Source organism: Rhinolophus hipposideros, assembly GCF_964194185.1.
Source record: "Rhinolophus hipposideros genome assembly, chromosome: 16".
Taxonomy (NCBI): Eukaryota; Metazoa; Chordata; class Mammalia; order Chiroptera; family Rhinolophidae; genus Rhinolophus; species Rhinolophus hipposideros.
The window spans coordinates 30,967,930-30,979,547 of NC_138062.1; the positions used below are offsets into that span (position 1 = coordinate 30,967,930).

Sequence of the window (11,618 nt, forward strand, 5' to 3'; positions counted from 1 at the left end):
CCTAGCACGGGGCTCTGAACAGAGCAGGTGCCCTTAAGTGTTTACTTAAAACATTTTCAGACACTGATATTGGGGGAAGGCCCTGATCTTTGGGGGATGATGGCATTAAAAAAAATGATGTCCTCCCATCATAAACCCAGTGCCTCCAGCCACTGCAGGACAAATGAACCCTTGGTCTGAGCCAGAGTGAAAACTCTTTTTTTGTTCCTGTAGTTGGACTGTATCAGCCCAGCACCTCCTGCAAGCCACAGGGTAGTTGCTCAAGAGATATTGTTGACAGATTGGTTTGCTGGCTTATTTATATGACATACTTATCCAATGACATAGGTATCTTGGAGGGAGTTCAGAGGAAAATAACCAAGATGATTAAAAGACTGGAAAATATGCTTTACAGGGAAAGGTTATAGGGACTGGGGTTATTTAACTTGGAGTTGAGAAAGCTGCTGAAGGCTGTCACCCTGAAAGAAGCGATGGCTGGTTTAGTCCAACTCACTCGCATCCCACCTGGGAAACAAAACCCCAGAGAGCATAGCCAGCCAGAGCAGGGCTATGGTTTACCACTGCCGGTCCAGTGCTCTCTCCATAACACCAGATCTTTCTAACCAGCATGTGCACAAACACTCTCCCCATACACACACACACACACAAGTGCATACACATACCTGCAAGTATGCATACTCACATGCACATACACAAACATACATTGAAGCACCAAGGAGCTGAAAATGGCAACCAGTTCTTCTCTCTCCCCTCAGTGTTAGACAAAGAGAGCAGGCCTGTCTGAAGTCACCACAATTGATAAGAGGATTTCTGGATGATGTTTATATACCTAAGAGGGTAAATAGAGCATGATGTGGGTTATACCTCTCTGAGGGTTGCCCCGAGCAGATGTTCTCACTATCTGAGGTGTACTCTGCGCTGGGGCGGGTGGAGACCGGGGGCGTGGGACCAGGGCTCTCCCAGGGCTGCCTCCTTGGTTACACTGCTGGGAGGCAGTGGCTTTTACCCCCTTCTCTGGCACTGTGGGTGGATTTCCTCCTCTATGGAGACAGCCTTCAGTGTGGGGTACAGAAGGGACAGAATCAGAACAGAGACTGTTAGTGGTAATCATCTGGGCTTGGCCAAGGGCCTGTCCTCACTGGCTATGTGCCCTCTGCAAGTCACCTACCTCCAAGCCTCAGCCTCTTGGCCAGCCAACTCAAGGCAGGAGGATAGCACTTTCCTTGCCCAGGGCAGATGATAAAAAGAGCAGTGAGAAGGGAAGAGATTCCAGACAGACCTGAGTTTGACTTTGTGGGCCTTCCATAACTTAATCTCTGGGCACCTTACTTTCTTCTGTAGAAATGGGCCCGGGGATGCTCATGTTGAAGCCGTAGAGAAAATTCAGGTAGAGAAAATTCAGTGTGGTCATTCCTCGGGAGCCCTAGCCCCATTCCATGCTCTACATTTGCCCAGGCTCTTCATAGCTCTCTCTTAACGTCTTCATCCTCAAAAAGCAAACATGTCCCCCAAGCCACCCACACGGCCAGTTTCACCCCACAGGAGTGGGGTTCCCCCCACCCCCCACCACTCCAAGAACCAGAGGAGGGTCCTCAGGAGGGATTTCTCCCTCCCTGGCACCAGTGACTATATTGTTCACACTCCAGGTCCAGGTGGGAGAACCAGACAGGCTGTAATATTAACATCCCGTAAATCAACGAGCAGGGGCCTGAATCTCAGCTGTGCTGTGTTGAAACATGACCTAACACCAAACAGCCCGGCAGGCTGCGGGAAGAGCCCCAATCTTGCATCATCACGAGCACCCTGCTCAAGACATCCCTTCCAGAGCCTCAGGTTGAAACGCCTCCCAGTGGCTGTGACTTCCCAATGCCAAGACACACTGCCCTCGGGTGGGTGACCCCAGGGTCACAGACTCACCATTCTCTAGGGAGTACAAGGGCATGGCCAGCTCCCAGAGCCCCCAGAGCTCCAGGGGCACATGCCGTGGAGGAAATTCAGGCCGCTTTAGATGCCACCTCGCTCCTTGCAGCTGGCTCGACTTCCAGGGGCCACAGGGCTGGCAGCCCTCCTCTGGATGATCCTCACAGCCGCTCTCTTTGGCTCAAGAGCCCAGAATGCCAGCTTCACAAAGCAGGCACGCTGCCTCCTCGGCGCAAGCAGACACCCCATTTGCACTGAGGGTAGCCACCCGGCAGCTCTCCCAGAACAGGGCTGGATTATAACAACCCCAAAGAGGATTAGTGGGGGACACCATCTGCAGGGAATAATTAGCTTAGTGGGTTACGCAGATTGTTCCTGGCCCTCTGCCCAGGGGTACACTCCTCAAGACTGTTATATACAGTCCCGTGGGCTTGCGGGGAACCCTCCAAGCCCCCAGGGCTCCCACCCAATTCCAGCCACCTGGGTGGGCTACAAGCAGTCTGTGCTGGCTGGGGGTGCCTGGTCCACAGGGGGTGCCCCATGGAAACACAAGTCCTGAGTGGGGCACAGCAGGGGAAAAGGTGGCTGGCTGGTTGCCATATCCCTCAATAAAGTAGAAAAGGAAATACAATGCCATCGCATGAATCGGGAATTAAGTATATGGAGGCCTGAAAGAACCAGCTGACAAGGAAACCTGTCCATCAGCTGTTTTCTATACTGATGCTGAATAACAAGTTTCCTCCTCAGAGGACCCTCCTTCCTCATTTTAGGCTAAATTGATCATTTGGGCTTTTTGTTGGCAGCACTTAGCGGGGAACTGCTAAAGTCCAGAATGATCAAATCTACTCTATGTGGGCAGAAAACTATTCTTCCTTAGAATATTCATGTTTAGGCGCTCAGTTGCCTGGAGGCAGGGGTAAACCATGTGACCTGAAGCTGGTGGTTTCCTCACTGGGAGTTAATTAGGTTAAAGAGCCACCTGTGGACATAATTGGGACTGAGACTGTATTGTCATCAACGGGCAAAGACTGAGCCAATGCATGTTGAACATCAATAAGACGGATCAATTCTGCCAACAAAATCACTCAAGGCTTGCTGCTGGCTGCCAGATACAGCAATTCCGTCCAAATCATCAGGTGTGCCTGGATGTGGGCTACAGAGTGGAGATCACTCTGTGTGTGAGCACCGGGTGTGTTCGTCAGGTTTCTCCAGAGACTCAGCATCAATAGGATATATACAGCTACATAGAAAGAAATTTATGAGGGATTGGCCCATACAATTTTGGAGACTGAGAAGTCTCACAATCTGCCGTCTGCAAGCTGGAAAAAAGGGGAGAACCCAGGTGTAGTTCAAGTCCCAGCTTGAAGGCCTGAGAACCAGGGAAGGTGATGGTGTAAGTCCTGGTCTGAGTCTGCAGGCCCAAGAACCAGAAGTGCTGACGTCTGAGGGCAAGAGAAGGTGGAGGCCTCAGCAAATTCACCTTTCCTCTGCCTTTTGGTTCTACTGGGGCTCTCAACAGATTGGCTGATGCCCACCCATATGGGTGAGAGAAGTCAGTCTACCAACTCGAATGCTCACCTCTTCTAGAAACACCTTCACAGACACATTCAGAAATAATGTTTTACCAGCTATGTGGGTATCCCTTCGCCCAGTTAAAGTGACACATAAAATTAACCATCACCCTGGGCTTGCCCAAGTAATTGTAATAAGTTAGAATAAACATTGTCAAACACAATGGTCATGGGCTGAAATCCAGATTCTTCATGCAAAGTGCAGAATATGGGCAGCTCAAATAAATTTCAGGTGCTATGTGTGGGTTCACATTCATCGTGTACCTGCAGAGCGTGCAAGATGCATTGGTATTCGATCAACGCCACTTCATCTGAACATGTGAATAAACACACAAGGGCAATCAAACCTCTCATTAGCTTTTTCATTTTCCAGAAAAATGTGGGAATCACTGCGAGTAAAGGGAAAATAAATCTGTTTGATGTCCACATTTATGAAATGGAGGGAGTGAACCGGCGACCTCCAGGTGGAGTGACTATATGTATATCTTATCAGCCAAAGCAAGACACTTCAGGAAGTGAAACAGGACACTATTGATTACTTTGGGACAACAGGAGTAAACCAGACTTCCCCAGGCAATTTGGACCTTGGGACTACCCTACCTCTAAAAAAGACCATGCATAAATATCTATGATTCCATGAGTTGCATGGTCAAATAGGATTTGTCCTCCAGATAACCTATTTAAATTATTCAAAGCTCTAAAAAGGTAACTAGCACTTTTGTACCTGACTCTCAGAGGCCTTTCTGTCAATTACTAAGAGATTCATGACTCAGTGTTTCTAAAATACTATATTCCAGTGTCTTCTTAGCTACTATGGAAAATGCAAAGAAATTCCAGATAAGCTAACATCAACGTGTGTGGCTTCCAGCCCATAACCTGGCTTCAAATTCCCTTGACTCAACACCCTTTGTCTACACACCACCTCACAAACTACTCCCCTGCCCATCCCCCAAGCCTTGTCACCCAGACATGCTCAGCTCTAAGAACCTCAACTCTACAAGGTCAGTCTCAGGCCATGGCCTTCTATCTCTGGCTTCTTTCCTGCTCTTCCTCCCACTACATCAGTTTGCGCCCTCAGCAGACCTTAGTCAGCCTCCTCAAGTCCCTTTACACCCTTCCCGGCTCTGCCCACAGCCTAGAGCCTACGGGACATCACTTCAGCCATTCTCTTGCCGATCATCCAGCCACTTCCTTCCTTTTTTCTCCCTCCAGGGGTTGGAAGCTTCTGGAGGAATTCACTCAATCCTATGGACTGAAGTTCCTTCAAATTCATGGTCTCAGCATAACTGAGCCTCCAGTGTGACTCTTCAATGCTTCTTCCATCGTTTTGTGGTCAGGCCCTCACCTCACTGTAGCTATTCCGAGCCATCACCAATTTCCCCAAGTCACTGTCTCAACAGATCTCTCTGATCAGGATAATAAGAGCCAGGCCTTTTGTCGTAGGGTTAAAACTATTCCTACTTGCCGAGGAGTAGAAAATCCCCTTTAAAGAAAAAGCTAGTTGTCCTGTTGCAGTGTCACCTCCATGACCGCCTGTGGGATGCGTCCTCATAGCACGGCAAGCTACGTTCTGCAGTCCTGTGGAGTTCACGTCAGCTTCGACAGGAAAGCCACCTTAGGTCCTGCCCTCAGATCTAAGATGGCTGCTGTGCTTGGATAGAGGCGTTTTGTCTTCTTGTCATCATCTGGATTCTCCTCCTCGTCCCTCTGCCTCTTCACTCCTCCCTACTCTTGGGAGAGAAGGAAGCCCATTTCCTTTCTCCTCACTGCAGAGAAGGGCCCCCCAGCTGCAGAGAGCCAGGCCACCCATTGGCCACCTCTGCAGGGCCCCTTCACTGGGAAGGTGGCTGGCAGGGCCCCTAGGGAGCTCCTGGCTGGACACAGGTCAGCCATTGTCTGACCTCTGAAGCTAGACTTCAAAAATGAAGGGGTTTGCCATAGTCCAGTGCTACTCAAAGTGAGTGCAGCTAGAAGTGTGATGCCATGAACTGCTTGTTACCTGAACAAACTGAGATAAGGACAGACACTCAGAATAAACATTTAGAAACTTTTATAACAATTTGACCTGTGGTGATATCCAAGTGTGAAAATGGTTGACCTGTGTTTTGTATGTCTAATATGTTTTCCAATAATTCATTTTATTGTGTTCTTTTCCATATTGACCTGCAACAGATTGTAAATTGAAACAACAAACAAACAGCTTCTTCCCCAGGGAAGAAGCACTTCCCTGGCCTAGAAGTCACAGCATCCTTCCCCTTTCTTTGAAGGGAGGAAACCTACTTATAATTGTGCATATCTCACCCCATCCCATCCTAAATGGCTGGTATCCACATTGTATTAGTTTCCTCAGGCTGCTATAAAAAAAATACCACAGACTGGGGGGCTTAAACAATAGAAATTTATTTTCTCACAGTCCTGGATGCTAGAAGTCCAAGCCCAAGATGTCAGTAGGGTTGGTTTCTTCTGAGGCCTCTCGCCTGGGCTTGTAGGTGGCTCTCTCTCCCCCTCCCCCCGTGTCTTTGCATGGTCACCCTTCTGCACCTATCTGTCCTCATCTCTTCTTATGAGGGCACCAGTTACACTGGATTAGGGCCCGCCCTAATGACTTCATGTAACCTCTCTCTGTAAAGGCTTTATCTCCAAATGTAGTCACATTAGGGGGTTGGGGCTTCAACGTGAGAATTTGGGGGCTACACAACTCAGCTCATAATACAAATGAAGTCACACACTTAGGACGTAGGCCTCCCAACTGCTCTTATCTTCTCCTCCTACTCCCCACACTCACCAACACTTTAGCTCTCTGAACTGCAGATACAGTACAACTTTGAGGGCCTTGGCTCGGTTTTGAAGGGTCTGAGCAATTGTAAACAGGAAACCAACAGAATCACTGGGGGCAAAATTACTCTCATCCAGGGACCTTCTTTCTTTCATGAATTCAAAAAATATTCATCTAGTCCGTAGGAAGTGCTTGCTGCTGTCCTAGTCACTGGAGATGCCAAATGAACAAAGAGTGCTCTCACGGGCTGCTATTTCGGGTCTCCCACCAAGTCTTTCACGTCTCAGGCCCCCAGGCTCACTCCTTGCCAGCCTCTGGCTCCTGGTACCCTCCTTTGACCTCTCTGCCACACCCTTCTCTCCCAGAGAGGTCTTTGGGAAACTGTAGACCTTGAACAAAGGCATTTGCCCAGGGTGGTAGAGGCTTTGTCTGAGTTAAGTTCTCCAAAGTGTGTGTGGGGGAGATCCAGGGCTGTCCTTGAATCCATCCTGCTCTCTACAGCTGTGCTTCCAAACCTCTGCTTCCCCTGCCCTCTCACCCTCAGCGATGCCATCATCTGCGCTCTACTATTGTCAAGTGAAAATCGGACTGGGGTCACTCTCTTTGGAGAGAAGAAGTTAAACGGGTTCCAACCCCACCCCACATGGGTGGAAAACTCGGCACCCCTTCCCGTATGACTGAGAGCATTTGAGGGGCTACAACTTTGACCACTTCGCCCCTCTCACTTCCTGCTACCAAATTCCCCATCCTTCACGGAGTGCTGTTTGAGTTACTACCTTTATGGCCCACGTTGATCTCAAATTCTCCACAAGCAGACGAGTGGGTGTAACAGATGTCTGTGATATTGGGGGTGAGGGAGGGCACTGGACGTTACCTCACAGCCCAGCAGAGAAGGACATTCTAAGGGACTCTGACACACCCCTGTATTCGAAAGCCCTTGGTCTTCACCGCTGAGGACTTTGCATGGTGGCCTCTCCCCTCAGCCCCCAGCTTCCTCCATTGTGTTCTCCTCCTCCCTGGAGCCCCACATCCGTCACCTCACCTAACTTCAAGGTCCTGCCACTTCTCCCCCACCCCCCAGCCAATACTTTCTTACCCCCAGGCAAAAAGGCTTTGTTGCTGGGGCAGGTGAGGTTGGTTGCTTACCAAATTGCCACACCCACTTTCTTCATCGCCAATAGAACCCCACTTTGGAGGGTTGAATATTGCAAGTCCAACCCACTTCTTATGCTGAGCTAGTCAGCAATCATGTAGCCGTCTGTCCTCTGTTCCAGTGTTCCCCAGGGCCCTCTTTCTACAACCAAAGAGGCCCATTAAGCTACTGAAAAAGTCTCTCCCCAACAGGAATTTTATCCCTGGCTCTAAAGCTAATTTCTACATTCTCTTTCTTACTTTGAAATTAGAGTCACATTGTGTGATGGCCCTTCTCAACCTTCCATTATGATCCCACACCCCCACCTACCATTCTTTGTCTCATCCTCCATGCACTTCCCCTGACTTGGGGGACAAAGGGGTCCCCAACCTGCCCTGCACAACAAATCTACCAGATGCCATCTTCTCTCTCTGCACTGACCCTCCGTTCCAGTTAGCCCCACTCTGTCTCCAGCAGTCATTTTCTCCCGGAAGCCATCCCCATCTTGACTGGGCTCCCCTCCTCTCTTCCCTTCCAGCCCCTTGACGCACGGTCGTGACACTTAGACAGCATATTTATAACTTGGTCTGCTCTCCCCTGGACTGGGCACGTCTTGGGGGTCCAGGCCGGTGTTCATTCATTCAACAAATACATATGGAGCATCTGTCCCATGCCAGACCCTGTCCTAGGCACAGGGTTCCACAGTGAGCAAAGCAAAGACCTTGCCCTCATGGACATTACGTTCTAGTGGGGACAACAAACACACCGTACATGAATATATGTCAGGTGAATAAGTGCTGTGAAGGAAAATAAAGCAGGATGAGGGGAGAGAGAGTGAGAGGAAGGGACCGCCATTGTAAAAGAGTGGCCAGGGGAAGCATCTCCAAGCAGGCACCTGGGAGAAGAACCTTCAAGACAGAGGCAAGAAAAAGTACAGAAATTCTGAGGAGTGTGCCCGAGGCATAGAAAGTCCAGCAGTGCAGATAAAGTGACAGAGAAGGCGTGAGGGATAGTGCTGAGAAACAGGGTGAAGGAAGAAGTCATGGTGCCACATCAGAGAAGATGTTACAGGTCAACTCTGTGTCTCATCTTTTTAGTAGAATGGCTACTCTTCCATGCACAATACACATTTTTTGAGTGAATAAATTAATGATCACTTAGAAACATGCTGAGATTTACTGTGCCCTAAAAATGACCTTTCTCAAATGTGTATCTCTCTCCCACCACCACCTCCAAAGGTTCTTTCCTAAGGAACTAAGGGTTCCCACCTGTCTAACAGGCTGACTGATTACAAAGCCTAAATTTACCTTCTGAGAAGTGTCCACAATAGTGGACTTTTGGCTCATCATGATGATTTGTCCTTGATGGGACTCCTTTCATGTTAATAAGCAGAATTCCCACCCTCCCCCAGCCCTAGAAAAGTCTTCCGAGCTGACTATCCCTTTCTCAGGGCCCTGACAGGAAGTCGGACGTGCAGCTCACATTGGTGACCAGGGGACATATCCTGCAACCTAATCGCCCCCACTTCCTGGTTCTGGCAAATCACTTTACTTCTGTGAACAAGAACCCCTCACAGCCTGGTCCATCTCATGACCTCATTTGACCCAACTTGAGCCTCAGAGATTAATCTCTCTAGCACTGAGAGATTGAATGTAGCTACATGTAACTCTCAACCAAAACACGTGGCTTGAGAGATACACAAAAACTGTAGAGGTGATGGAAGGAGAACTGACTCTGGGTGGTGAACACACAATGTGATATATAGATGATGTATTACAGAATTGTACACCTGAAACCTATGTAACTTTACTAGCAATTGTCACCCCAATAAACTTTAATGAAAGAAAAACAAAAAACAAAAAACTGCAGAGGTCAGCAGACCTTGTCTATCAACAGGGAATCCAAGATGGGATTCTCATTCACATACTTGCAATATGACTGCTGGTGCTCCAGCAATCACCTCTGCATTCCCAATCAGAAGAAAGAAAGAGATAAAGGTGAAATGGACTTTCCAAGGCCTGGAAAACCTATCAAGGGCCTATGTCCATGACCATTCCAATCTACAAGGGAGGCAGGGAAATGTTTTTTTCAGCTGTGCACATTGCTGTCCCTGGGAAAATTGGAGTTCTATTGGTAAGACTAGTGGAGACTAAATAGTGGACAGAGCACAAGCAGTATCTGACAGAGTCTACCCTCTTGAGCTACCCATCATCCATAAATACCCCTCTTCATATTCATACTCACATACACTTCACATTTCCACTAAGGAACCCAAAGGATCTCTGGGGGATGCTCTCCTCTCTATCATGTCTAAGATGTGGTCCTTGGGGTCCAAAGCTCTAAAAGTCAAAGAGTCTTCCCCAGCATGTCCCTTATGCAATGGCCGAAAAGGAAGCCAGCTGTCATAAAAACTCCCATCAAGAAAAGAAGCCAGAGGGGCGGCTGGTTGGCTCAGTCGGTTAGAGCGCAGTGCTCATAACACCAAGGTTGCTGGTCCTATTCCCACATGGGCCAGTGAGCTGTGCCCTCTATAACTAGATTGAAAACAACGCCTTGACTTGGAGCCAATGGGTCCTAGAAAAACACAATGTTCCCCAATTAAAAAAAAAAAACACAATTTAAAGAAAAGAATCTGCCACAAAAAGGCAAATACTGCATGATTCCACTTATATGAGGTACCTAGAGTAGTGAAATTTATGGAGACAGGAAATAAAATGTGGTTGAAAGGACCTGGGGAAAGGGTAGAACGGGGAGTGCGTCATGGGGACATTTTCAGTTTGGGAAGTTAGGAAAGTTCTGGAGAGGGATGGTGATGATGGTTACACAAAATGTGAATGTACTTAGTGTTATTGACTGAACTGAACACTTAAAAAATGGTTTACAAAGTAAATCTTATGTATATTTTATCCCAATAGAAGCAATAGAATTTTAAAAAGAAAAAAAAGAAAAAGAAAAGAGTACATGGGGTGAGTCTTGAAGACATTATGTTAAGCAAAATAAGCCAGTCACAAAAGGACAAATACTGCATGATTCCACCTACTATGAGATATCTAAACTAGTCAAACTCATAGAATCAAGGAGTAGAAAGGTGGTTGCCAGAGTCTGGGAGGGCGTGGAGGATGGAGACATGCTCATCGAGAGGCATAAAGTTTCAATGATGCAAGACAGGTAAATCCTAAAGAGCTGCTGAGCAGCCTCATGCCTGTCGGAAACAACACTGTGTTGTGCTCCTACAAATATATTGAGGGGAGAGCGCATGTTGTGTTCTCACCATAACAGAATTTTTAAAAAGGAATATGTGACTTAGAAAGATAAGAAGGAGTGGACAGAACCCTACTGACATGTAAGGGGCAAACAGAAGTCTTCACAGAAGGCAGGGAAGGAATGGGTGGAGAAACAGAAGCTCATTCAGGAGAGAGCGGCTTATTAGAAGCCAAGAAGTAAACATATGTCCAAAAGAAACAAACACCAAGGATGACGAGATGGGAAGAGATCTATGACATAAGTACGTGTTGCAACGGGGCGCGCTTTGTGTGTTCATTCCCTACATGAGATAATCGAGAGAGTGGAAGTCGTTGAAGAGAAAATGGGTACGTTTGCATGAGGAGCCAAAGAGCCTCATGGGAGGACCTCATTGCCTTGCCCCTGACATCTGCAAAGGGAGAACAAAGTGGCCCTAACCAGTCTTCCTCTTGGTGGGAAAAGCAGTGAGGGCCCTGAAGTTATGTTCCCATAAGGATAAGGAAGGTGGGCCATGGAAGAAGTCTTGATGGAGTCCTTGGCTGACAGGGATGATGGCTCTGAGGGTGAGGGGGTAGATGCTGTAAGCTTGGGATCTCCTACTCCTTGCCCATTGGGGGAAGAGCTGTAACCTGAAAGCTGTCCTAGCCAGCAGCCCCCAGGCCAGGCTGAAGCCCAGAGGACTGAGGAGGCCTGGCCAGGTACCAGTGGAAGCAGCCCCAGGACCAGACAGCTCAGCAACCACCGCAGCCAAGGTCCTGGTCTTTCCTCACTGAGGCTGCTGGGCAGAGTCAGGACTTACAGTCAGGGAGGCAGAAAAGCAGGACTTGCCCCTCAGATGACCAGCGGGCAGCAGGTCTTCCAGGACAGAGGAGGACAAAACTAGGCAGGAGAGAGACTGAAGCCCTGTGAACATCGACATGTGGGTGCTTGGGCACTGCACTTGGGGACACCCTTGCGGAGCTGTTTCCTATACCTC

General features: G+C 48.4%; 1 protein-coding gene across 1 annotated transcript in view; it reads right to left on the reverse strand.

Annotated features, from left to right (window-relative positions):
- RP1L1 (RP1 like 1) overlaps positions 1 to 11,618 on the reverse strand; it is a 181,081-nt gene that overhangs the window by 41,401 nt on the left and 128,062 nt on the right. The gene's annotated exons all lie outside the window — the stretch shown is intronic.